The following is a 24,092-nucleotide window of genomic DNA, read 5'->3' on the forward strand; positions in this document are numbered from 1 at the left end:
AGTCGAGAGGTGCACATGATCGACCAAGCGGGAAAGGCGTGGGTTCAAGCGCGGGGCTGTAAAGTGTCGAAGATTATGTGTAGGTCTTACAACCTTAGACTAACACAGTTGCTCCTATCATTAAAAAGAGAGGACTGTAGACTCATGACGGGTATTCTGACTGGACACTGCCTTCTGGCGTCACATCCCTTTAAACTAGGCTTGGTCAGTGATAGCAGATGTAGGAAGTGCGGGTTGGAGGAGGAAACGATCGAGCACGTTCTGTGCTCTTGCCCTGCACTTAACAGGCTAAGACTCCAGCTATTAGGAGTGATACAGCTGTCAGATCTAGAAGCAGCAAGTGGCTTAAGTTCTAGGAAGCTTCTAGTATTTGCCAAGAGGACGGAGTTATTTTATAACATAGGTCCTGGTTTTTGATAGGGTTTTTCAGTTTGGTCGTTAAAACAAACTTCTGGTAACACTACGGACTCAATCAGTCTATGTGAGGTCCTCATGAACCGGCCAGTTCAACCTACCTCCCTACCTAAATGGCGAATAAAGGAATAGCAACAGAAAGGCAATACTTGGAACGATTGCAAAGTGAGTAGCGGGGCATTCATATGGCTGAGTGGTTAAAGGCCAGTAGCAAGTATGAATGTTGGAGATTCGATTTCAATACTCCGCTCCAGAGAAGCTAGCTGATGAAGAAGTGAAATTCAGAAAAATGTCCCAGTAACCATCGCCGTTTGTAAACCTTGCAGTTTTTCTCTAATATCAATCACAAAAACAATTGTATAAATCAATATGAGCAAGTCTCGCGAATTAAATACAGGTGATAATATTGATATAATAAAATAATATTGATAATATAAAAGATAATATTGATATGTAAAAATCCCAAAAATTTTACTAAGCTCTCAAAGTGCGCCTAAAATATTCCACACAATTAGGATTGAATAACACAAAATTAGCATGCACCTAAATGGTGAATAAAAGGAATAGCAACAAAAAGGCAATACTTAGAGACCAATTGCAAAGCGAGCAGCGGCGTCATTAATATAGCTGAGTTGTACTGACGTACATTGATCCCTTTGAGAAAACCCTTAGTCTTCTCATACTTTTTTATCAATTTGAACGGGTATCACATTAACACAACGGTCTAGTACCTAAAATTCGTCAGTTTAATACTTTTCAGTATCGTTCAGGGTAACAAATAGTTATAAACTGCGGCCTCAAACTAGGTCACCGCGACTAAGCCAGCGTCTACATATTTCTTTTGTGTCAAACAACCCTAGAAGTATTTGTCCTCAAATATTCATTAGCGCCAAGAACATAATTTATAGAACCGGTTTATTGTACATGATCACGTATCATATCTACCGATCAAAAGTGATCTAAATAATAAGGCATCAAAACCATCAACACTGGACTTGAGCATACCTTTTCTTTTTGTTGTTACTCAACACTCACTGCATGACAGAAACAGCTGAGAATGGTAGAATTGAACTGTAACGCGGAAAAAAAGTTCGTTTTGGCTTGGCCATTTTTAGCTCGGATCACAAAGGAAACGCCCGGTAGAAAACAATAAAAATATATATAAGCCTTTTTTTCGATATCAAGAACCGTGATAGTTAAATCACAGGTTATAATCGCCATCATACCCAATTATTAAACAATAGCCACACGCTCACTGTAAGTGAGGCTACCTGAGCCAGCGAACTCCTATATTTTGCGACTTCAAGCCAGTCCAAGGCAGAAAGTGCTGAACGGGAAAAGTATCCTCATTTTGGGACACGCGTTTCTAACCTGATACACGCGGCTCAGTTCCATATGCATGTGTTCTCGAGTCTTGGTAAGAAGGGTTAACTGGTACAACCACTAGTAAAAGCATGCCACGTCTAACACACTTGGACGATACCATGCAAATGGAGTAACTACGACAATATAATATAACTCGTGGTAATACCGGAAAGCAATTGGTGTGACTATGACAAACCAAAAATAAAAGGAGCTAAATCATGATCTTCACAATTACGAGCTGGTAATCTAAATACCACGGAGCATAGCAGTTAGTTACGTTATAACAGGAATACCACCTACGCGGCAACGCCAACCAACTACAACAACCCTCAGTAGCCGTCAGCAACTATACAACTACTAGAAGGAAACCACGATCAGGTTTAGGTCGAGGTTGTAAGGAATGCGCATAAGCAAATAATTTTCAATTTAATACTAATTATGACTACTCGCTCGCCAGCGGGTTGTGTTTTTTTTTTTTCTTTTCATAATTAGCTTTGATGTAGAAATGAATTGCCAATTGTACAATTCGACGTAACAGTCCAAGAGACGTACATCATTTAAGTTTAGGGGAGTATATGATTGTACCTACTTATGAATATCTTTAATCAAGCAGCCTAGTAGAGCAACTATATCACTACGTTGGAACCCTGCAGCTGTTTGCGCAAACAACGAGGGAGCAACCAAATTGACGTAAGTTCCAATCAATTGTAATATTACATCTATATATATACGTATAAATAGATACAATGGTATACTTTCCAGAAACCCAAAACCCTAGTTTTTGTTACTTGACGCGCTTAATATTCTTTATCTTTCATTCAAAGTTTGAATAGACACCATTTAAAGTCTGAACGAATCTCGCCTTAACATAGGCAAACACGCGCCCATAAAGATCTATATATGAAAAGAAAAATAAAAATATATATGAATCCTCAATGAACTGTTATTCGGGAATCAGTACCGAGATAAGAACGTTTGTGGTAGTTGTTTACCTTACTTATAAGGAAAGCGCTCCTACCGCGATTATTAAATCGTAGAATTGCCTTTTAGGTATGTAACCCCCCAACAAGGCAAACGGATATAAGTTCTTTTTGTAAAGTTTTTCTTTATTAGTGTCAAACACTAAGCCTAGCAAAAGTTGTTGGTTTTTTTATTTTTCTTGTTAAATATGCGTGAAATTACCGAGATGGCTTGGTGGCACTACGATTAAAAAAAAAAAATGTAATTCCTAAGATACTCTGTAATTACTCTATTGATGCATAATTTTCATTCATAAGGCTAAATTCAATATTATTAACTACAAACAGCAGAAAAGAGGATAACAAGAACAACGTATGTATGTATAACCCCACGTAAAAATTTGTACATATCCCCTATGAATGGAATTTTTATACTCAGTTGAGCAGAGCTCACAGAGTATATTAAGTTTGATTGGATAACCGTTGGTTGTACATATATAAAGGAATCGAGATAGATATAGACTTCCATATATCAAAATAATCAGGATCGAAAAAAAATTTGATTGAGCCATGTCCGTCCGTCCGTCCGTCCGTCCGTCCGTTAACACGATAACTTGAGTAAATTTTGAGGTATCTTCATGAAATTTGGTATGTAGGTTCCTGAGTACTCATCTCAGATCGCTATTTAAAATGAACGATATCGGACTATAACCACGCCCACTTTTTCGATATCGAAAATTTCGAAAAACCGAAAAAGTGCGATAATGCATTACAAAAGACAGCTAAAGCGACGAAACTTGGTAGATGAGTTGAAATTATGACGCAGAATAGAAAATTAGTAAAATTTTGGACAATGGGCGTGGCACCGCCCACTTTTAAAAGAAGGTAATTTAGAAGTTCTGCAAGCTGTAATTTGGCAGTCGTTGAAGATATCATGATGAAATTTGGCAGGAACGTTACTCCTATTACTATATGTACGCTTAATAAAAATTAGCAAAATCGGAGAAGGACCACGCCCACTTTAAAAAAAAAAAATTTTTGAAAGTCAAATTTTAGCAAAAAGTTTAATATCTTTACAGTATATAAGTAAATTATGTCAAAATTCAATTCCAGTAATGATATAGTGCAACAAAATACAAAAATAAAAGAAATTTTCAAAATAGGCGTGGCTCCGCCCTTTTTCATTTAATTTGTCTAGGATACTTTTAACGCCATAAGTCGAACAAAAATTAACCAATCCTTTTGAAATTTGGTAGGGGCATAGATTTTATGACGATAACTGTTTTCTATGGGCGAAATCTGTTGATGCCACACCCAGTTTTTATACACAGTCGGCCGTCTGTCCTTCCGCATGGCCGTTAACACGATAACTTGAGCAAAAATCGACATATCTTTAATGAACTTAGTTCACGTGCTTACTTGAACTCACTTTATCTTGGTATGAAAAACGAACGAAATCCGACTATGACCACTCCCACTTTTTCGATATCGAAAATTACGAAAAATGAAAAAAATGCCATAATTCTATACCAAATACGAAAAAAGGGAAGAAACATGGTAAGGTAATTGGATTGTTTTATTGACGCGAAATATAACTTTAGAAAAAACTTTATAAAATGGTTGTAACACCTACCATATTAAGTAGAAGAAAATGAAAAAGTTCTGCAGGGCGAAATAAAAAACCCTTAAAATCTTGGCAGGTATTACATATATAAATAAATTAGCGGTATCCAACAGATGATGTTCTGGGTCACCCTGGTCCACATTTTGGTCGATTTCTGGAAAACGCCTTCACACCACTCCCTTTTAAAACTCTCATTAATACCTTTAATTTGATACCCATATCGTACAAACTCATTCTAGAGTCACCCCTGGTCCACCTTTATGGCGATATCTCGAAAAGGCGGCCACCTATAGAACTAAGCCCCACGCCCTTTTAAAATACTCATTAACACCTTTCATTTGATACCCATATCGTACAAACATATTCTAAAGTCACCCCTGGTCCACCTTTATGGCGCTATCTGGAAAAGGCGAACACCTATAGAACGAAGGCCCACTCCCTTTTAAAAATACTCATTAACACCTTTATTTTGATACTCATATTGTACAAACAAATTCTAGGGCCACCCCTGCTCCACCTTTATGGCGATATCTCGAAACGGCATCCACCTATGGAACTAAGGATTACTCCCTTTTAAAATATTTATTAACACCTTTCTTTTGATACCCATATTATACAAACAAATTCTAGGGTCACCCCTGGTCCACCTTTATGGCGATATCTCGAAAATGCGACCACCTATACAACAACCACCACTCCCTTTTAAAACCCTCATTAATACCTTTAATTTGATACCCATATCGTACAAACACATTCTAGAGTCACCCCTGGCCCACCTTTATGGCGATATTTCGAAACGGCGTCCACCTATTGAACTAAGGCCCACTCTCTTTTAAAATACTCATTAACACCTTTCGTTTGATGCCCATATTGTACAAACAAATTCTAGGGTCACCCCTGGTCCACCTTTATGGCGATATCTCGAAACGGCGTCCACCTATGGAACTAAGGATTACTTACTTTTAAAATACTCATTAACACCTTTCTTTTGATACCCATATTGTACAAAGAAATTCTAGGGTCACCCCTGGTGCACCTTTATGGCGATATCTCGAAACGGCGTCCACCTATGGAACTAAGGATTACTCCCTTTTAAAATACCCATTAATACCTTTCATTTGATACCCATATCGTACAAACGCATTCTAGAGTCACCCCTGGCCCACCATTATGGCAATATCTCGAAAAGGCGACAACGTATACAACAACCACCACTCCCTTTTAAAACCCTCATTTATACCTTTAATTTGATACCCATATCGTACAAACACATTCTAGAGTCACCACTGGTCCACCTTTATGGCGACATTTCGAAACGGCATCCACCTATAGAACTAAGGCCCACTCCCTTTTAAAATACTCATTAACACCATTCGTTTGATGCCCATATTGTACAAACAAATTCTAGGGTCACCCCTGGTCCACCTTTGTGGCGATATCTCGAAACGGCGTCCACCTATGGAACTAAGGATTACTCCCTTTTAAAATACTCATTAACACCTTTCATTTGATACCCATAACGTACAAACGCATTCTAGAGTCAACCCTGATCCACCTTTATGGCTATATTTCTAAATGGCTATATTTCTAAATGGCGTCCACCTATAGAACTATGGCCCACTCCCTCATAAAATACTCTTTAATGCCTTTCATTTGATACACATGTCATACAAACACATTCCAGGGTTTCCCTCGGTTCATTTTCCTACATGGTTATTTTCCCTTATGTTGTCACCATAGCTCTCAACTGAGTATGTAATGTTCGGTTACACCCGAACTTAACCTTCCTTCTTTTTTTGTTTTTTTTTTTTTTAATCAATTGCACTTTATGTTGGTTTCAAAGAGAAGGGCCAGCGTATTTATGTATGCCTAACTCGGCCTTCGATGCAAGTTATGCATACAAACCTACGTGCCTATAAATAAACGTATGCTCTCGATTCCTAGTCTTTGTGTTTTTTTATTACGTTCTAAGCTCTCTACTTAGCAAGCGCGCTCAATATCTCTATTATATATACGCACTGAAGAGTTTTATTGTAAATGATGGTCAATGACCTCGAAAATGAAAAAGTAGGTCAGTAGGTTAGTATCAGCTGTTAGCATACCCCCAAAAGAATTTCGTTAACATACGCAATTACATTGTATTAGCATTTACGTTATTTTCTTTTGCTAATTCATTACCACTAATGTTAACTTATTACTGGATCTTTAGTATATATATATATATGTAGATATGAGCTGAATTTTTATAAATACAACTTGTTAATATGGAGTAAATCGAAGATTACGGTGGTCTGATTCTTGCAGGTTGGTGTGTGGAAGAGGGGCTTTATTACCATCTATAAAGCCACGGTAGGGTGGGTATAGAGCAGTCTCATCAATATACATTAGCGCTGCATGGTTGGGATATTTCACGTGCGTGTAGGGTTGGTTGCATATAGTTACTTTGGTGGAAGTTAGAATTTGTGTGCAAATTAATATATTTTGTTATGGCTTTAGGTTGATGGATGTTGGCTTGGTTAGCAGGCGCGTACCTGAACCCTCCCCAGGCTGAAGCTCCGGCAATCGCCAGTGCACACACCGTGGCTGCTGGCAGGCTTTGCAAGCTCATCCTGAAAGCTCGGCCAAGAGTCACATAACAGAAAATGGGGCCGAGCAGGAACCCACATACGACTTGGGGTGTACTTTTGAGGAGCCCTAACCTGATGTGATACCTTTACATAGTTCCGTCTTGGAACATTACTCTCTGTCCGAGTTTCTTTGTATTTGAGTAAGAACGTTTATAGTCGATATCCTTCTTTAAATAATCACCTTAAATTAGAGCAATTGATTGGATTCAGGAATTTGCGAACCTCAAGCTATATGCTTCGGGTATTGACCAACCCAATTAGAATCTAATATATATTTTTGTTTTTTCTTCCAACTGTGGTTATATAGCTGTGTGACAACTCTGATGCTGGAATTGCAGTATCCTAAAGGCTTTATGTCTACGGATCTGACCGCTAATGGCAAGTGCACATAAACTGTTTAACAACCTTTTTTTTTCTTTCGAGTTTTTGAAGTTTTGTTGAAGTTAATGGCGAAATAGTTATATGGAATTTTGGCTAGAATTTCGACTATATGTCCTCTAGCTAACCAATAACTAAATTACCTAACAGGTTTGGAAAATTGCTATTAACTCAGTTAGTCCCAAATCCTTTCGGGGCTTAAATTTTATTACTGAAGTGATGTTTTTTTTTTTTTCTTTTATTACGACCAAGTTTTGAGAGTTCAACTATACTACCATTCTCGATGAAACTATTCCAACCCAACCACCACACTGCCTGGGAGTCAGCCCATTACTTTATGAAAGTTTTTTTTGCGTTCATTTTTGCTGCTACCAAGTACTAGAATCAAGTCGGAGAAATCTGGAATTTCTATTGCTTTTTGTTGAATACGATACGAAATATTATTTTTTTTTACTATACATAAAACAGTTGCATTTGTTTTTGACATCTATACCAAGGCACCTACGTACGCACGTATATAGCCAAATTTATTATAGAATAGCTATTTTTTTGTCCTGAATAATTTTCCTGAACTTTTCATCTTGCTTATTTTTTCTTGGCTTCACTTACGCTTATTTGCGAATGTAAAATATAGCGTTCATTGCGTAATACCATTAAAGCTTTGAAAAGGATTTAATTTAAATTCGTTGGCTTTTGAGATTTAACTCTGTATGATAACTCTAAACTCTAAAGAGAGACACAATATAACGGCGCTGACTTTTGTAAATTTCTTTTCACAATCTCCACCAACCGTGTCTAACTAGCTCGCAAGTTTTAGTTTTGTCTGAGAAAGTGGGCATACATTATACGCATACATTCTTAAGTTTTTTTCACTTCCTGTGATTTTTGTTTGCTTTATTAACTGGGTTTGGTAATAATGGCGACGCGCAATAGCAACGAATACGGACATCCGTCGGGTACGGTTTGCACAATCTGTAGGGAAGTTTTTTCTGAACAAGACGATGTTTTGACGACTGCGTGCTCTCACCGCTTCCACCGAGCCTGTCTTTTAACTTGGCTCAAAACTAAAGCAACTTGCCCGCAGTGTCGCGCGAAGTGCAGTAGTCGCAACTGCTTCGAAAACACAGGTGCACGTCGTCGGACGCGTGCCACAGCTCAGGACGACAATGCCGATCTGAATTTGCCCCGTCTTAGTCAGGAGCAGGGTCAGGCTGTTGCAGGTGCCGCAGCCTTACCTCTAGAAAACCCACCGGGAAGTAGCCATAAAGAGGAGGAAACTCGCATACGAAACATAGTTTCCGCTGTGATAACAGCCCGGCAAGCCCCGATTTTTGAAGACCTTGAGAACCGTGTTACACAAATTATTGAACAAAGACTCGAGAACACCCTCGCCAACGTATTGGGAAGGTTAAATCTTAACGCGACTAATATACAGTATGCTCCTCCCGTCGGTAATGTTAGTCCAGTTGAAAATATCGCCCGTGTAAATTCTCCACCCAACAACTCGACTCCACACTGGCCTAGGGACATTCCAAACCTGCCAAATCATTCTAATCAAAATTTTTACCGTACTGTGGACCAGATGCGGTTTAGCGATACATCGAGCGTTCCAATCTCAGGTAGAGTAGCACAGCTTATTTCAAGTTGGGGTGTTACTTTTGATGGGTCCACCCGTATGTCAGTAGATAGTTTCATTCAACGGATTGAGTGCCAAGTCATAGATACTCTTGGGGGAAATTTCAACCTTCTCTGTATGTACAGAGCCTATTTACGAAAAAAGCCAAAGATTGGTATTGGAGATACCGCCGCTCGGTAGAACGAGTTACGTGGCCGTCTTTATGTCAAGCTTTAAGAACCAACTTCCAGCTACATAAAAGTGACTTCGAACTTAAGGAGCAAATTCGAAGCCGGAAACAAGGAGCAAGTGAAACCTTCGACGAATTTCGTAATGCGGTACTTAAGCTCGCTGAACCTTTGCAAACCCCTTTGACTGAGCCTGAATTAGTAGAGATATTACAACATAATTTACGCTTCCGTGTTCGACAATTGTTGTATATGCCCATTAACTCGCTCGCCGAATTGTGCAGACTCTGCCTGAAGGGTGAAAGCCTTGTCAACGAATTTGGTAACGTTAGATACACTTCCGTCAGTAAATTCCCGTGAATACCCACGACGTTAAGCCAATGAGTTGCAACTCGAAGATGATACGCCCCATGAGTCGGAGGTTGAAGTAGATGAAATCACTGAGAGATCTACTAACCGAAAACTATTGTGCTGGAACTGTAGAAGTGAAGGACATAGATATGTAGATTGTTTGAAGGACCGAACCGTATTTTGCTATGGATGTGGCACGCCTGATGTGTACCGCCCGAAGTGCGAGTCGCGTTCGGGAAACTCCAAACCGAGCGAGGCTTCGCACCGGAATCCTCGCCAGGACCCAAAACTGTAGAAAGACCGAAGGTATTCTTACGTCCCGTCAATACCCACACTAGCAATGGGGTAATGTCACCTATTCACCCGGAAGAAACGCTCAAAAATCTCCCGTATGTTCGCCAGATCGTGCCTTATGACGTTCGTCTGAGAAATTATAACGAAGTGAACAACAGAATTTTTGGTACAGGTGGTTCCGCATCTCCTAGCCGTTCAGCCACCCGAATTAAAGCATTTTGGAGAAACACCAAACTAAAACGCAAGTCCTTGAGAAATATCATATCATCGATAGAAATAAAATCGTATGATCTGCGGCCCTACGCAAAGATCGAAGTCCTTGGAGAAGAGTATCTTGGTCTGCTAGATAGTGGAGCACAGGTTTCATGTATAGGAGCCACTCTAGCAGAAGTTGTTCGCAAACAAAGACATCTACGTGAACATAAAACAGCTGTCTGTACTGCCGACTGTAAATACCAGGTTGTTTTTGGAGTCCTTGACCTAAGTGTCAAGTTTGAAGGCAAAACAGAAGTGATAACTTTTTTTGTAATACCGAGCATGTCCCAATCGATTATACTAGGGGTTGACTTTTGGAGCAAATTCCGGATTGCTCCGCACGTTATATCCGAGGTGACCCTTGACGACAAGGAAGAAAAACTTGATGAAAAGGCCCTGCCTCTAAGTAGCGAACAACAGCGTCAGTTGGCAATAGTCAAACACAGGTTTTCGAATTGTGAAAAAGAGGGCTTAGGGAAAACTTCTCTTTTGGAGTATGTTATAGAACTCCAGCCTAATGTCCGTTCGATAAAACAACGGTACTTTCCAATTTCCCCTGCTATAGAGAAACTAGTTCATGCAGAAATTGACGAAATGTTGAATTTAGATGTAATCGAGGAGTCCCCTAACAGTCCATGGTCAAGTCCGGTCGTACTAGTGAAGAAGCCAAATAAAGTCCGTCTGTGTTTAGATTCAAGAAAAATAAACAGCGTTACCGTTAAGGACGCTTATCCCCTGTCACACATTGATGGTATATTAAGTAGAATACCAAAGACTAAGTACATAAGTTCACTAGATCTGCGTCGAGCCTTTTGGCAAATTCGCCTGTCCGAAAACTCTAGAGCTTACACTTGCTTCACAGTCCCCAATCGTCCGTTGTACCGTTATTGCGTAATGCCCTTAAGCTTATGCAACGCCCCTCAAGCGCTTTGCCGTCTGATGGATCGCGTCATTCCTCCCCACTTGAAGAATCAAGTTTTCGTCTATTTAGACGACCTTCTTATACTGTCCGAAGATTTTAACAATCACTTGTCCGTCTTTTCCTCAGGAAAGCTGGTTTGACGATTAACCTAGAAAAGAGCAAATTTTGCATCAAGGAAGTTAAATACCTTGGATATATTGTAGGTAACGGAACCTTAAGCACTGACCCGGATAAAATTTCGGCTAGCTATCCGGTACCAACCAGTGTAAAACAACTCCGGCGCTTCCTCGGAATGGCCGGCTGGTACCGCCGGTTCGTGACCAATTTTGCCTCCATTACAACCCCCCTAACAAACTTGTTAAAGAAAGGCAAAGGGTTTGCATGGAATGACGATGCGCAGAAAGCATTTGAAACTTTGAAAGAAATGCTTTGTTCAGCTCCCGTCTTAACCAGTCCCAATTACGAGAAACCCTTCATACTCCAATGCGACGCGTCTAAGCTCGGTGTAGGTGCTGTATTGGCCCAGAAAAACGATGAGGGCGTCGAGGTGCCAATCGCATACTTCTCGCAAAAACTTAACAAGGCCCAAAGCAACTACAGCGTTACAGAGCTGGAATGCCTTGCGGCCATTCTCAGTTTAAAAAAATTTCGGGCCTATGTTGAAGGACAAGACTTTACTATTGTCACCGACCATGCCAGTCTTCTTGTCCACCAGGTTAGCTCGATGGTCGTTAAAATTACAAGGGTATCGCTTTAATATAGAACACCGCAAAGGGTCTCAAAATGTAGTACCGGATAGCTTATCCCGCCAAAATTTCGAAGAGATCAGCGAGACGGAAGCTTGCCCGCTTGTAGATTTGGGCTCGGTCGAATTTCAGTCCGCCGAGTACAAAAAGCTAATTAATCATGTCCGAAACAATCAAGCTCGCCTACCTGACTTGCAAGTAGTGGACGATCGAGTGTACAAAAAAACAGAGCATTCGGACCGTAACGCAGAGCGGGAGGTGTATATTTGGAAGCTGTGGATCCCTAAAAATTTGGTTGTCGAAAATGCTCACTATCCGCCAACAAAATGTCATGGCGGAATCGCGAAAACACTAGAACGATTAAGAACGAACTTTTACTGGCCTAAAATTATTGTCGATGTTAAGGAATATATCGGTCTTTGTGGTATCTGCCGAAGTACCAAAGCGCCAAACGTAACATTGCGTCCGCCTATATCAGCACAATACACTGTCCAACGACCCTTTCAAAAGCTTTATATCGACTTATTAGGTCCGTATCCTAGATCTCGACATGGCAATACTGGAATTGTGATAGTTTTAGATCATTTTAAGACATTTCCCTTACTCAAAGCTTTACGGAACTTTAATGCGACGGGCATCTGCAACTTCCTGCAAGAACATGTTTTTAGCATGTTCGGCACTCCCGAAATTAAGTTAAGTGACAATGGCAAGCAGTTTAAATCAACTCTATTTAACAACCTCCTTGCTTAGCGTGGAATCAAACATGTGTATACGGCCCTGTATAGTCCCCAAGCTAATGCGAGCGAGCGAGTTAACCGATCGATAATTGCAGGGATACGAGCATATCTGAAAGAAGACCAGACCCATGAGATAAGCACCTGCCTAGCATATCGGAAGCATTGCGAAGCTCATATCATCAGGCTATCGGCTGTTCGCCACACTATGCTGCCTTCGGACAGCAAATGACGTCGCATGCCGACGAGTATGAGCTTCTCCGTAAATTAGGAACCGTAGACGAAAATATCCTAGACAGATCCGAGAGACTGGTGTTGGTGCGAAAGTCGATCGGCGAACATATTCAAAAAGCGTTCGAAGCCTCTTCCAAACGTTACAACTTGCGAAGTTCTGGGGAAAGCTTTAAGATAGGAGATAGCGTATACAGGAGGAATTTCGTTTTAAGTGATGCCACAAAGAAATTTTGCTCGAAATTCGCCCCAAAGTTCGTAAAAGCAAAAGTCATTACAGTCAAAGGCAACTGTTTATACGAATTACAGGATGACAGAACAGGAAAGCGGGGAGTATATCATGGGAAAGATATTCAGAAAAGCAAAACTCAATGACACCCCGCACCAACCCTCTAAGGGGGGGTGTGTACTGACGTACATTGATCCCTTTGAGAAAACCCTTAGTCTTCTCATATTTTTTTTATCAATTTGAACGGGTATCACATTAACACAACGGTCTAGTACCTAAAATTCGTCAGTTTAATACTTTTCAGTATCGTTCAGGGTAATAAATAGTTATAAACTGCGGCCTCAAACTAGGTCACCGCGACTAAGCCAGCGTCTACATATTTCTTTTGTGTCAAACAACCCTAGAAGTATTTGTCCTCAAATATTCATTAGCGCCAAGAACATAATTTATAGAACCGGTTTATTGTACATGATCACGTATCATATCTACCGATCAAAAGTGATCTAAATAATAAGGCATCAAAACCATCAACACTGGACTTGAGCATACCTTTTCTTTTTGTTGTTACTCAACACTCACTGCATGACAGAATCAGCTGAGAATGGTAGAATTGAACTGTAACGCGGAAAAAAAGTTCGTTTTGGCTTGGCCATTTTTAGCTCGGATCACAAAGGAAACGCCCGGTAGAAAACAATAAAAATATATATAAGCCTTTTTTTCGATATCAAGAACCGTGATAGTTAAATCACAGGTTATAATCGCCATCATACCCAATTATTAAACAATAGCCACACGCTCACTGTAAGTGAGGCTACCTGAGCCAGCGAACTCCTATATTTTGCGACTTCAAGCCAGTCCAAGGCAGAAAGTGCTGAACGGGAAAAGTACCCTCATTTTGGGACACGCGTTTCTACCCTGATACACGCGGCCCAGTTCCATATGCATGTGTTCTCGAGTCTTGGTAAGAAGGGTTCACTGGTACAACCACTAGTGAAAGCATGCCACGTCTAACACACTTGGACGATGCCATGCAAATGGAGTAACTACGACAATATAATGTAACTCGTGGTAATACCGGAAAGCAGTCGGTGTGACTATGACAAACCAAAAATAAAAAGAGCTAAATCATGATCTTCACAATTACGAGCTGGTAATCTAAATACCACGGAGCATAGCAGTAGGTTACGTTATAACAGGAATACCACCTACGCGGCAACGCCAACCAACTACAACAACCCTCAGTAGCCGTCAGCAACTATACAACTACTAGAAGGAAACCACGATCAGGTTTAGGTCGAGGTTGTAAGGAATGCGCATAAGCAAATAATTTTCAATTTAATACTAATTATGACTACTCGCTCGCCAGCGGGTTGTGTTTTTTTTTCCTTTTCATAATTAGCTTTGATGTAGAAATGAATTGCCAATTGTACAGTTCGACGTAACAGTCCAAGAGACGTACATCATTTAAGTTTAGGGGAGTATATGATTGTACCTACTTATGAATATCTTTAATCAAGCAGCCTAGTAGAGCAACTATATCACAACTTTTGAACCCTGCAGCTGTTTGCGCAAACAACGAGGGAGCAACCAAATTGACGTAAGTTCCCATCAAATGTAATATTACATCTATATATATACGTATAAATAGATACAATAGTATACTTTGCGGAAAACCAAAACCCTAGTTTTTGTTACTTGACGCGCTTAATATTCTTTATCTTTCATTCAAAGTTTGAATAGACACCATTCAAAGTCTGAATGAATCTCGCCTTAACATAGGCAAACACGCGCCCATAAAGATCTATATATGAAAAGAAAAATAAAAATATATATGAATCCTCAATGGACTGTTATTCGGGAATCAGTACCGAGATAAGAACGTTTGTGGTAGTTGTTTACCTTACTTATAAGGAAAGCGCTCCTACCGCGATTATTAAATCGTAGAATTGCCTTTTAGGTATGTAACCCCCCCAACAAGGCAAACGGATATAAGTTCTTTTTGTAAAGTTTTTCTTTATTAGTGTCAAACACTAAGCCTAGCAAAAGTTGTTGGTTTTTTTATTTTTCTTGTTAAATATGCGTGAAATTAACGAGATGGCTTGGTGGCTCTACGATTAAAAAAAAAAAAATGTAATTCCTAAGATACTCTGTAATTACTCTATTGATGCATAATTTTCATTCATAAGGCTAAATTCAATATTATTAACTACAAACAGCAGAAAAGAGGATAACAAGAACAACGTATGTATGTATAACCCCACGTAAAAATTTGTACATATCCCCTATGAATGGAATTTTTTTTGTTGTGTTTTTTTAATCAATTGCACTTTATGTTGGTTTCAAAGAGAAGGGCCAGCGTATTTATGTATGCCTAACTCGGCCTTCGATGCAAGTTATACATACAAATCTACGTGCCTATAAATAAACGTATGCTCTCGATTCCTAGTCTTTGTCTTTTTTTATTACGTTCTATGCTCTCTACTTAGCAAGCGCGCTCAATCTCTCTATTATATATACGCACTGAAGAGTTTTATTGTAAATGACGGTCAATGGCCTCGAAAATGAAAAAGTAGGTCAGTAGGTTAGTATCAGCTGTTAGTATACCTCCAAAAGAATTTCGTTAACATACGCAATTACATTGTATTAGCATTTAAGATATTTTCTTTTGCCAATTCATTACCACTAATGTTAACTTATTACTGGATCTTTAGTCTTTAATTAGTATAATAAGGATATATTTTTTTGTACATATATATATGCAGATATGAGCTGAATTTTTATAAATACAACTTGTTAATATGGAGTAAATCGAAGATTACGGTGGTCTGATTCTTGCAGGTTGGTGTGTGGAAGAGGGGCTTTATTACCATCTATAAAGCCACGGTAGGGTGGGTATAGAGCAGTCGCATCAATATACATTAGCGCTGCATGGTTGGGATATTTCACGTGCGTGTAGGGTTGGTTGCATATAGTTACTTTGGTGGAAGTTAGAATTTGTGTGCAAATTAATATATTTTGTTATGGCTTTAGGTTGATGGATGTTGGCTTGGTTAGCAGGCGCGTACCTGAACCCTCCCAAGGCTGAAGCTCCGGCAATCGCCAGTGCACACACCGTGGCTGCTGGCAGGCTTTGCAAGCCCATCCTGAAAGCTCGGCCAAGAGTCACATAACAGAGTGGTTAAAGGCATCATCTGCCTTTACACCAGTATGAAGTATGAATGTTGGAGATTCGAGTTCAATATCAGCCTCCGAGAAGCTAGCTGATGAAGAAGTGAAATTCAGAAACATGTCCTAGAAACCATCGCGGTTTGTAAACTTTGCAATTTTTCCTAATAATTCTTTATAATTAATATCAATAACAAAAGCAATTGTATAAAGCAATATGAGCTAGTTGTTTAGTTTGTTTGACTACTATTTTTCTGAAATGTGTATGGTTGTTCGCATCTCCTAGCTTTATTTCCAAAGTTATAGTGGTATAGACATAACGAATTTGTATTATTACGAGACTTCTTAAACTACTTCTACTTGCTGAACGTGATCCCGAATAATTTTGACTTATTTCCTTCCTTATTTCATGAGGAAGTTTCACCAAGTAGCAAAAATTTCGTTATTGTTTCGGTTCACGTATGGATTTACTATACGATTTTGAAAAGAAGTACATCCTACGTCAATAAGTGAATCGTTAGTTCAATATGTTAGTGTGGATGTTTTCATATCGTGTAGTGGTGTACGAGACATTATTGAAATGGAATGTCGGTTATTAGCTTTGATAAAAATTATAATTTATTTTTTAAATTCCAGAAAATAGAATTTACAAATTTTTAAAATCATTTAAATATTTTTCAGATATCCTTTAATTAATATAGTTAAATATATTATAAATAGCACCTTTCGAAATAGATCTATCTGCGCAGCTATGGCAGGTTGTCTGAAAAATTTTCTACTTTCTATTCCAAAACATAAAAATAAAATTTTTCAATTATAGAAAAATTAAAAAATAACAATAATTATCATTTGAAAAAATTATTGTTCTTGCCTTGAGCTCGAATCGAACTTTGAATAAATATATATATATTAATATAACAGATTTAAATTTGAACGATACAAATCACCATTACTTTCTTCGATTGTTTGTTGTTGTTATAGTTGATGCTTATATCCCTGCAATGAAAAGAAATGATTGTATACTAGAGGAATACTAATTTGCCAAAAGTTCCAACTGGTAAGAATTCTGCGTTTTCTCCATATCAGAAACTGGTATTTTTAACACGGCGATGTCCTACGAAATATCAATTGCCGGTCTCTGCATCAGCGTCATACCTGTTGACAAACTAGTCATTATATACACCAAAATACCAAAGCTGAAAGTATATGCATCAGGGTCATACCAATTAACACACTAGTCAGGTTCTGCTCCAGCATTATACCAGATGGCACACTAGTTATTATATACACCAATATAATGAGACTTGACATACTAGTTAATTTATGCAATAGAATATTTATTCACCGGGCGCGACTTAGCGAAGATGTTGATCTGGAGAAACCGGCAGAGTTGGTAGGTCCTGTACCCCATCTCTTTGGTAGCCTGGGCTAAATCAAGCAATTCTTTGCTTTGCCCCGATTCAGCATCCATTACCCCTCTTTCATTAGTTGATCCATATATCGGCCAATATATTTATATATACAAAGGATAAAAAAAATTTTAATTAATACTGGTTTGTAATTTGTGACAGGCAAAATAATTCTTTGCTTAACGTTCCTGTTTACGGTTACTGAAAATGCAAAAATTCAAGTTTCTGGTTAATTTTGTACTATTTGTTCGATATTTTTGTCAATAAAACTTACATTTGTACATCGTTAGAAGCACAAAAACGTACTTTGAATGACCTGTAAATTGATCGAAGAATAAACAGATGGAAAGTTATATACCGGTAAAAGTCTCCACTCATGTAAAAGCCCTTATTCCCGGATTTTGAAGGCAAATTCGAAATTCCAGATATGCAGATTTTGTTAACTCGGCTAGGTATGTCTCGCAAATATATACTTTTAATGCTATTTATTGCGAAAAAACATGTCGCGCCGGATTTGTCGCGTCTGAGACCGTATTTTTCGGTCAAAGGGTCTTATTTCACCATCAGTCTCTCATTTAAGGAGTGTAAAATTTCACCTTAGTTTCGCTAGGTTTTGTATACTTTCACAAGCATTAAAAAAATATTTCTCTTTCTCGTTGCGTCCGAATCCCATTATATTTAGTCATAAATAAGTAAATGTTTGTGGTGCCCAAAATTTTTATAAAATGAAGCATTCTGGTAATGTTTTCCATTCATTGTAATATCCGCTCAGTCCCCTGCTCACGTTCCCTTTTACGAAGGTTGAAATGTGTGCGAATGCGCGTCCGTTTCCCAGGACTTGTCCATATTCAATGAATTTTTACTGTTATGTAATATATAAAGGTGCCAGCATTATTTTTAAAATAAGAGCTTACTTTAAAACTTGGTATATATTTTTGTATTCAGTTATCCCAAATTAGTAAAATAACAAAACATTTATTTTAAAGCAAACAAAAAGTAAAATTTTGTATACCAGTGCACAAGTTAACATGAAAATAGCCTTTACTGGAAACTGCATTACATCTATAGTATTTGACCCCCCCTAATCAAAATATAGAACTTAAAATTAATAGTTAGCTCTTATTAGCCGCGTTTTTTTTCACACGCGTATACGTTTACGTTAGCGCGTAAAAAAACGCTTATCCTCGCTTAGATAATGCTTAGGAGACCCATCTAGCGGCAGTGGTTAAATAACTAGCTACAGCACAGGGTGTACCGAAAGGCGGAGACACAACCCTCTGATGGCCATAGGGTATAACATATAGCTGAATCAGTTGCGATGAATTGTGGACACGCATAGAATACATAGAATTAGTTTAGAGGGTGAAACATAGACACATATTTCAGTTACATCTGAATATAATGCGTATTGAAATTTAGTAGTACAAATTTTATGCGCAGCAATTTCAGAGGTGTATTTAAAGTTTGACGCTTAGCAGTCGATATAAAGTTTAAGCGTAAACGTCTATAGATGTAAAAAAATACGGCTATTATTAATTTACACCACATTTAAGATAATACCGGGTAACTTGGTAGATACAATCTCTTAAGGACAAACTAAAATATTAATTTGCAAATTTTGATCTGCCAACGCCTACTTAGGCGAAAACAACTTATACAAAGCATGAACATTACATATTAACTTCATTGCCAACGTGTTTTTTGCATTTTTTAATAAGCGAAATCCACAAGAACTTTAAAAAACGAAAAGGCGAAGCATAATACGATCAGGCTCATTTCTCAATTCAATGTTAGTTTTTTACAATGTTGACAATATTCATCACTCATCATTGCATTTGCAAACTGGTGTAGTATATTTTTAAACTACATAAACAAAATATACGGCAATGCATTTGCTACGTCATTGCAACCCTAATCAAGTGTGTGTGAGGAGAAATTTTAGCTGTTAATCAAAGCAGAAAATCTAAAAAAAAAAGAAAATTTAACACAAAAAATCTACGGGAATATATTTAAACAGACGGTGAACACAATAAAGTAAAAATATATCACAAAGAAAAGTGGAGATTAAATTTTAAAAACATATTAAAAAAGCCATGGCACAAAAACGAGACTAAATAGAAAAATCCAACAACCAAACGTTAAACTGTCAAGTGACGAAATCAGTGAAGAAGAAAATACAGCGAATAGCGAATGGAAATTTGGCGCTAATAATCGAGAATCTAAATTAACAATTCAAAGTGAAAAATAAAGCAATGAGGAAAATCAAAGAATCACAACAACATATCGAAAAGAGATTGATGGATTAATTGAAGAAAATAAAACAAGAAAAAAGAGTTGAACGAGCTCAAGGCATGCAACGAAAATGTATAAACGAAGATGAGAAAAATTGAAAGAGACATGTTAGCAGTGAAACAAAAACAAAATACAAACAACATTATAATAGCAAAATATGCCGAAAATACAAAACATTGATTTAAAAGACGTCGTAATTAAAATAGCCGCAAAAGTAAATGCAAATACAACAAAAGATAATATAATAGACATGCATATATCAAAACGAAAACAAACAAGTAACGAAGGCTAAGTTCGGGTGTAACCGAACATTACATACTCAGCTGAGAGCTATGGAGACAAAATAAGGGAAAATCACCATGTAGGGAAATGAACCTAGGGTAACCCTGGAATGTGTTTTTATGACATGTGTATCAAATGGAAGTTACTAAAGAGTATTTTAAGAGGGAGTAGGCCATAGTTCTATGGGTGGACGACATTTAGGGATATCGCCATAAAGGTGGGAGAATTTGTTTGTACGATATTGGTATGAAATGAAGGGTGTTAATGAGTATTTTAAAAGGGCATGGGCTTAGTTCTATAGGTGGACGACTTTTCGAGATATCGCCGTAAAGGTGGACCAGGGGTGACTCTATAATTTGTTTGTACGATATGGGTATAAGATGAAAGATGTTAATGAGTATTTTAAAAGGGCATGGGCCTTAGTTCTATAGGTGGTCGCCTTTTCGAGATATCGCCATAAAGGTGGACCAGGGGTGAATCTAGAATTTGTTTGTACGGTATGTGTATCAAATGAAAAGTGTTAATGAGTATTTTAAAAGGGAGTGGTCCTTAATTCTATAGGTGGACGCCTTTCGAGATATCGCCATAAAGGTGGACCAGGGGTGACTCTAGAATTTGTTTGTACGATATGGGTATCAAGTGAAAGGTGTTAATGAGTATTTTAAAAGGGAGTGGGCCTTAGTTCTATAGGTGGACGCCTTTTCGAAATATCGCCATAAAGGTTGACCAGCGGCGACTCTAGAATTTGTTTGTACCATATGGGTGCCAAATGAAAGATGTTAATGAGTATTTTAAAAGGGCGTGGGCCTTATCTATAGGTGGACGCCCTTTTGAGATATCGCCATAAAGGTGAACCAGGGGTGACTCTAGAATTTGTTTCTACGATATGGGTATCAAATGAAAAGTGTTAATGAGTATTTTAAAAGGGAGTGGGCCTTAGTACTATAGGTGGACGCCTTTTCGATATATCGCCATAAAGGCGGACCAGGGGTGACTCTAGAAATTATTTGTACGATTTGGGTATCAAATAAAAGGTGTTAATGAGTATTTTAAAAGGGAGTGGGCCTTAGTTCTATAGGTGGACGCCTCTTCGAGATATCGCCATAAAGGTGGACCAGGGGCGACTCTAGAATTTGTTTGTACGATATGAGTACAAATGAAAGGTGTTAATGATTATTTTAAAAGGGAGTGCGCCTTAGTTCTATAGGTGGACGCCTTTTCGGGATATCGTTATAAAGGTGGACCAGGGGTTACTCTAGAATTTGTTTGCAAGAAATGGGTATCAAATGAAAGGTATTAATGAATATTTTAAAAGGGCGTAGGCCTTAGTTCTATAGGTGGACGCCTTTTCGAGATTTCGCCATAAAGGTGGACCAGGGGTGACTCTAGAATTTGTTTGTAAGATATGGGTATTAAATGAAAGGTATTAATGAATATTTTAAAAGGGCGTAGGCCTTAGTTCTATAGGTGGACGCCTTTTCGAGATTTCGCCATAAAGGTGGACCAGGGGTGACTCTAGAATTTGTTTGTACGATATGGGTATCAAATGAAAGGTGCTAATGAGTATTTGAAAAGGGAGTGGGCCTTAGTTCTTTAGGTGGACGCCTTTTTGGTATATCGTTATAAAGGTGGACCAAGGTTGACTCTAGAATGCGTTTGTACAATATGAGTAGCAAACCAAAGGCGATAATGAGTATTTTAGAGGGGAGTGGGCCTTAGTTCTATAGGTGGACGCCTTTTCGAGATATCGCCATAAAGGTGGACCAGGGGTGACACTAGAATGTGTTTGTACGATATGGGTATCAAATTAAAGTTATCAACGAGGGTTTTAAAAGGGAATGGCCCTTAGTTGTATATGTGAAGGCGTTTTCGATATATTGACCAAAATGTGGACGAGGGTGACCCAGAACATCATCTGTCGGGTACCGCTAATTTATTTATATATGTAATACCACGAACAGTATTCCTGCCAAGATTCGAAGGGCTTTTGATTTCGCCCTGCAGAACTTTTTCATTTTCTTCTACTTAAAATGGTAGGTGTCACACCCATTTTGCAAAGTTTTTTTCTAAACTTATATTTTGCGTCAATAAACCAGTCCAATTACCATGGTTCATCCCTTTTTTCGTATTTGGTATAGAACTATGGCATTTTTTTCATTTTTCGTAACTTTCGATATCGAAAAAGTGTACGTGTTCATAGTCGGATTTCGGCCATTTTTACACCAATACAAAGTGAGTTCAGATAAGTACGTGAACTGAGTTTAGTAAAGATATATCGGTTTTTGCTCAAGTTATCATGTTAAAGGCCGAGCGGAAGGACAGACGGTCGACTGTGTATAAAAACTGGGCGTGGCTTCAACCGATTTCGCCCTTTTTCACAGAAAACAGTTATCTTCTTAGAACCTAAGCACCTTACCAAATTCACAAGGATTAGTAAATTTTTGTTCGACTTATGGCATTAAAAGTATCCTAGGCAAATTAAATGAAAAAGGGCGGAGCCCCACCCATTTTGAAATTTTCTTTTGATTTTGTATTTTATTGCCTCACATCATTAGTGGATTAGAATTTTGACATAATTTACTTATATACTGTAAAGATATTAAATTTTTTGTTAAAATTTGACTTTTCAAAAAAATTTGTTTACCAAATTTCATCAAGATACCTCAAAATTTACTCAAGTTATCGTGTTAACGGACAGACGGACGGACATGGCTCAATCAAATTTTTTTTCGATACTGATGATTTTGATATATGGAAGTCTATATCTACCTCGATTCCTTTATACCTGTACAACCAACTGTTATCCAATCAAAGTTAATATACTCTGTGAGCTCTGCTCAACTAAGTATAAAAATTCAAAAGGTATCCAATTATTGTTAAAATGAATAATGAAGAAATTTAAGACCAAATTTTTTGAGTTTCGAAAGAAAAAAGGAGTTATTGAAATTAATAAAATAGTTTCAAATGCAAATACGCGTGGGAAAAATATCAATATGCATCAACTTATGGAGAAAGAAATTAGCAGGCTTTTCAAAAGGGTAAAACAAGAAGCAAAAGCAAAAAACTATAAATATGTCTGGATGAAAGATGCAAAATACTAGTGCGAAAGGATGATAACAGTGTTCCCATACCAATGAAAGATATATCTATATATATATATATGTATATACAGCAGACAGCGCTCGTATCCAACCCTTTTGCAGAATTGTATGGTAAATGTTTCGGTGCTAATCCAGTTTTCCTGTAGGTAAGAAGCTCATGGCTATCGCACTTACGCCTTCCTGCTAACGAAATCGTTTTTACGAAAAGAAAAATACAGACGATGCTTTAGAAGAAAAGAGAGATGCTTTAGAAGAAAAAAAGCAAAAAATTGAAACTGAGAAAACAAAGTCAGAAATCGCAAGGAGAAACATGGAGTTGGAACTAAGGAGGCGTTTAATATTGTTACAAAACTAAGGCGTGCTGCCAGTTCTAAGCCGATGCTAAGCAGTGACGTGAATGCACATCAATAATTCAATCATCATGTATCTACATAAACGAAACAATAACTGCGTCTACATATATGTACCATGTACGTATACGAGCAGCGGAGAGTCAATACACTAACACATGCATATATCTGAGATACTCCTATAAGTATGCATTGAGAAAAACTATAAAATTGTGCAATTTTAGTTATAGCTGAGAAGTTTGAGAGCTCATGGACAATGCTAGTAGATTCTAGAAAATGCGAACGAGGAAACCAAAGAGAATAAAAGGAGACAGATGTAGAGGCGCTGTAATTCAGTTTGATTTGAGTTGTCAAGCAGTTTCGATTAAGACGATATCTAGCGAGCAATAGCAGTATTATTTTGAATAGTAGAGTTTCATTGAGCTATCAATCAGTGTGGTTATTAAGCAAGCTATTCGTTGCACAGTTTGAGTGTTATTGTGAAGTACTTTAATAAAGGCCATTTTGCATTATTACAAATTGGAGTTATTTATTCAACAGTTTAATGATTCGAACTTAGCA

General features: G+C 38.0%; 1 protein-coding gene across 6 annotated transcripts in view; it reads left to right on the plus strand.

Annotated features, from left to right (window-relative positions):
- Positions 1–24,092, plus strand: part of unc-13 — a 4,182,017-nt gene that overhangs the window by 1,529,865 nt on the left and 2,628,060 nt on the right. The gene's annotated exons all lie outside the window — the stretch shown is intronic.

This window comes from Eurosta solidaginis, chromosome X, assembly GCF_040869045.1.
Source record: "Eurosta solidaginis isolate ZX-2024a chromosome X, ASM4086904v1, whole genome shotgun sequence".
In the NCBI taxonomy this organism is placed as follows: domain Eukaryota; kingdom Metazoa; phylum Arthropoda; class Insecta; order Diptera; family Tephritidae; genus Eurosta; species Eurosta solidaginis.